Source organism: Anarhichas minor, unplaced genomic scaffold, assembly GCF_050575085.1.
Source record: "Anarhichas minor isolate MPS153535 unplaced genomic scaffold, ASM5057508v1 ptg000017l, whole genome shotgun sequence".
NCBI classification, from domain to species: Eukaryota; Metazoa; Chordata; class Actinopteri; order Perciformes; family Anarhichadidae; genus Anarhichas; species Anarhichas minor.
In genome coordinates, this window is record NW_027466463.1 from 5,353,993 (window position 1) to 5,359,255 (window position 5,263).

The window sequence follows — 5,263 nt, forward strand, 5'->3', positions numbered from 1 at the left end:
GGCAGCAAGAAACCGCCCTCCCCACCCTGGGGATGGGAAGACGAAGCGTACGACCTAGCCAGCCTTGCTTCAGGTGAAACAGAACCCCCGAGTTCATGTTTCAGGAGGGGAGGAGCATCAGAGGCGAAGGGCAGTACAGTGTCACCAAGCACTTCTACCCAGTTCAGCAAAAAAAGAAATAAAATTAGCATTTTTGCAGCCAGGTCAAGAGCCAAGGGCAAAATGCTCCCCCAAAAAACGAAATAAAAACAAAACCATGTCATGGCCCCATAATTCCCGCAGGGGGAGCTCACGCTCCTCCGAGGGAAGGCCGCTCCCTTCAGGTAAGGGAGGTGACGTCACCGCAGGGTGTGTGCAGCCCACTCGCTGTCCGGGCGGATCAGTGGCGCGCTTGCGCAGTGCAACCCTGGGTTTTGTCCACTATTTCTCGGGGGTACAGACTACAATTCGGTACGAAACCACCCAGATTCAACGGGGTGTTGGTTTCAGTAGCCAAGGGGGATTCAGCTCACGTCCTGGAGGACGAAGTAGCATCCCTGTTAAACAAACGAGCGATCAGAGCTGTCCCAAATGAGGAAGCTCAGCTAGGCTTTTACTCTCGTTACTTCCTCATCCCGAAGAAGGGGCGCGCATCCCTCCGCCCCATTTTAGATCTCCGTGTGTTAAACAAGCACCTACGCAAATAAACGTTCAGGATGTTAACACACAGAGTGCTCTGTCGCTCGATTCGTCCGGGGGATTGGTTTGTAACAATCGATCTCTCGGATGCTTATTTTCACATCGCCATTTATCCCGCACACCGGAGGTTTCTCAGGTTTGCCTATCAGGGCAGTGCCTACGAGTACCTAGCCATCCCATTCGGGCTTTCATTAGCCCTGAGGGTGTTCAGCAAGTGTGTGGAGGCTGCGCTGTCTCCGTTGAGGAACAGCGGCATCAGAATATTCTCGTACATAGACGACTACTTGATTTGCTCCCACTCACAGGAGCAGGCAGTCAGAGATTCCGCCACGGTGATAAAACATCTCACGGATCTTGGGTTCAATATACATTGGAAAAAGAGTTGGATAGAACCCACGCAATGTCCCTGGGTCTCAAAATAAACTCGCTCTCTTATCGCGTCACGCTGACAGAGGCGAGAGTATTGTCCCTAACTCATTGTCTATCCCTATTCCGACTGGGGAAAGCCGTGTCGTTCAGACTATGCCTTCGCCTTCTCGGCTTAATGGCATCAGTGATATCTGTGGTACAGTTGGGGCTCCTGAAGATGAGAGATTTTCAGCGCTGGGTCACGGCGTTACGCCTGTGCCCTCGCCGTCACCTCAGCCGCAGAGTGAAAATATCACCAGCGTGCGTAGTCGCGCTCCGCCCGTGGGGGGACTCTACGGCTCTCACGTCAGGAGTTCCCCTGGGGACAGTGTCATCCAGGGTAACCTTGACAACGGATGCCTCCCTCTCAGGGTGGGGAGCAACCATGTTGGGCAGAACAGTGAATGGCACCTGGGACCCGAGGCAGGCTCAGACTCACGTAAACCTCTTGGAGCTCTGGGCAGTGTTTTATGCACTGAAGCATTTTCAAACATTTCTCCAAGGATGCCATGTCCTGGTGAAAACAGACAACACTACGGTGGTAGCATACATCAACCGCCAAGGCGGCACTCGCTCACTGCAGTTGCACAGGGTGGCTCGGAGGATAATTGTGTGGAGCAGCACCAGGCTCCTGTCCCTTCGAGCAACACATGTTCCGGGCGTTTTGAACAGAGGGGCGGATCTTCTGTCCCGGGGAAACCCTCTGTACGGAGAGTGGACTCTCCACCCGCAGGTGGTGAAGCAAGTTTGGCAGAAATATGGCCAGGCAGACGTAGATCTCTTCGCATCGCAAGAAAACGCGCACTGTCCGCGTTTTTTCTCCCTGTCGGACATGAATGCACCCCTGGGGGTGGATGCGCTGGCCCAATCCTGGCCAAACGTGCTGCTCTATGCATTCCCCCCTCTCAGCCTGATCTCCCCCACTTTAACCAGGGTGAGAGAACAGGGCTTGTCACTAATCCTGATAGCCCCACGGTGGCCGTCCAAGCATTGGGTAGCAGAAATAATACAGCTTCTAGCGGACGAGCCGTGGCCCCTCCCCATATGCAGGGGCCTTCTGTCCCAGGCGGGCGGGGAGATCTACCACCCTCACCCAGACCGGATAGCTCTCTGGGCTTGGCCCGTGAGAGGTGGAACTTGAACGCAGCAGGCCTACCTGCACGGGTCATTGACACCATTCAGATGGCCAGAGCCGCGTCCACTCGCTCTCTTTACAGTGGTAAATGGCGGGTCTTTGAGGAGTGGTGCCAGCTGAGGCACACCATTCCGTTTCAGTGTTCAGTGGTGGACCTGCTGGGTTTCTTGCAAGAATTAGTGGATAAGGGTAGAGCCTTTTCTACTATTAAAGTTTATTTAGCGGCAAACCCTAGCCTGTCATGTAGGCTTTGGGGAGAAACCTGCGGGGCAGCATCCTTTAGTATGTCGTTTCATGAAAGGTGCACGCCGTAAACTCCCCGTTTCCAGGCCACTGGTTCCTCTGTGGGATCTCTTGCTGGTGTTGGAGGCTCTCCCTCAACACCCATTTGAGCCTATGGAGACGGTGGGTATGAAGTTTATTTCACTTAAAACAGTGTTGCTCTTAGCTTTAACCACAGCAAAGCGTGTGAGTGACTTACATGCTTTATCCACTCGCCCTTCCTGCTTGCAGTTCGCTCCAGGGCGGACTAAGGTCTGTATGCGGCTCAACCCGCCTTTCGTGCCTAAGGTGGTGGAGCCGACCTACAGATGTCCCACGGTGGAGCTTTCAGCTTTTCACCCACCTCCATTCTCCTCAGAGGAGGAACAAAGGCTTAACACGTTATGCCCGGTACGAGCACTACAGGTGTATGTGAGTAGATCGGCAGGTTTCAGGAAAGGGGATCAGCTGTTTGTGTCCTGGGCCACTCCCCACAAGGGCAAGCCACTGTCCCGCCAGAGGCTGTCCTACTGGATTGTAGAGGCTATATCCCTAGCCTATAGTTGTAGGGGTTTGCAGCCCCTACAAGGTTTGAGGGCTCATTCCACGAGGGGTATGGCCACTTCATGGGCCCTGTTCAAGGGTGTTTCAGTGAAAGATATTAGCGCTGCAGCGAGCTGGGCCAAGCCGCACACTTTTGTAAGGTTTTACAGGCTTGATGTCTCGGGGCCTTCCTTGGCACAGGCTGTGCTGGAGGCAAACGCGCCAGAGTCCCTGTGATAGTCATTACCAGGCTGACAATAATTGGCTTCGGGTAGTGTCATGCAATCCGGGAGTGGGCTATTTCCCCATAGTGAAACACCGAAACGAAGTTTGAAAAATAACTTTGGGTTACTTAACGTAAATCCTGGTTCTTTGATAACAGAGTGAGGTGTTTCACCGTCACAACCCTCCTTGCATTTACACGGAAAAGAAATCGGTCTGGAATGATTTGCGAGGAGGCAGCCGGCTGTAATAATAGGTAGGGGCGGGGCCCTCTCACAGCCGACCTGTCTGTCACTGACAGACGTGGTGTCATTGGAGCTTCCATAGTTGGTCACGCCGAGGCGATTCCCCATAGTGAAACACCTCACTCTGTTATCAAAGAACCAGGGTTTACGTTAAGTAACCCAAAGTTTTATAGTCCTACGGCTGGTTCACTTCTTAGTGGGTTACGCTAAAAGTGTACGTTCACGTAAAACACCATGACCTAGAACCATGCATACACCTGCTAGTATGCAATTTCCTTTTATAAATCCCCCAAAAACGTAGACATGTGCGCACGTGGATCAGACTCATATCCCGCCCTCTACACGCCCACATTCAACCATGAGTGGTCAATGCAAAGCACCTCATCAATGTTTATGCATAGAAATGTTTCTGCTGACTCATGTTTCTTTACAGTGATATGGACAACTACCAAGAGGAAGACCAGAAATCGAGGTGCTTGTGCCTCTTTCAGGCCCTGTTTTGTGCGTAAGCAATGGTTACAAATTAAACCCTTATGTTCCAGATCAGAGATCAACGCATATAAAAGCACCGCCTCCTGACCAATCAAAGCTCAGTGAACGGATTGCACGATAATATGACACAGATATGAAGAAGTTAAAGTCTTGATCCAGACTAACAGCGACACAGTTTAAACTGCCAAATGCAGAAAGCACAGCTGGCAAAAAATCACCGACCGTGTGAATGTGTAAATTAACAGACTAATATCACTGCCCCATATCGCGCTCAATAAATCTGACTATGACATGTGTTTATTCAGTTAAATGAATGTGCTGATATTCTTATGGCGTATATGACAATATTCCAGCCTTGTTCTCTAAGCTACAATCCTGAGTATTAAAGTATGCCTGTTTACCGCTTTGAAAGTATAAAGCTAAAATATTGTCACACACGGCATAATATACCCAAGGGGATGAATAAGGTATCTTCAGTTCTATTATATTAAAAGAATGCATCTCAGCATCACATTAACTTCCACAAATGTAATCATATTCAGATGTACTTGTACCCCGGATGGGGCTGTGATAGTATTATTATTAAGTAATCATTCACACGGTCTTCAATCATTTGCAAGCTGTCCTTCTTTAATTTAGCAGCTGCAACTGTGTTGTTTTCAGCCTGGATGGTCTGTACTTCGTATTTCTTTAAAATGACAGTTTGTTCCATTTGTAAAATATGCTGCTCTGCTGACAGCAGACTTGTCCATGTTTGTGATTGGTCATACACTGCAAACACCGTCCTTTTATGTGAACACGCTCACAGCCAGATAGAGAAACCTTGGTTGACTTACCCACTGTCGTAGGACCGGTTAGCAGGATAGCGGCTGTTAGGGTTAGTTAAGGCCGATAACCAAAAGATACCCTGGGTGTGTTGAACTCGTAGATTCAGATTCAACTTTATTGTCATTGCACAGAGTACAAGTACTAGGGCAACGAAATTTAGTTTTAGCATCTAACCAGAAGTGCAAAAGAAGCAGTAAAGGTGCAGTGCAATGTGCTAGATAAATAGCAATGAGTAGTAGGCCTCTGGTCCGGGCAGGAGTCTCTGCTTGAAATCACCTTCACTAGTCAACTCCTATGGACATTAAGCTCTAAATTCAGTCAGGAAGACTATTCTTTGGCCTGTAGTTTTTTTCTCAACAACAACAACTCACCAACAATTTCCTTCCTGTTATTTTTTGGGTGTTTCAATCGGGACAAAGGCTGTTCTCATCAGCTGGTCACATCTATCCAA

The 5,263-nt window shown here is 49.6% G+C and overlaps 1 pseudogene; it reads left to right on the top strand.

The window, feature by feature from the left end:
* The first annotated feature begins 256 nt into the window (after window positions 1–256).
* Window positions 257–3,262, top strand: LOC142951257 (uncharacterized; annotated as a pseudogene).
* Window positions 3,263–5,263: the final 2,001 nt, after the last annotated feature.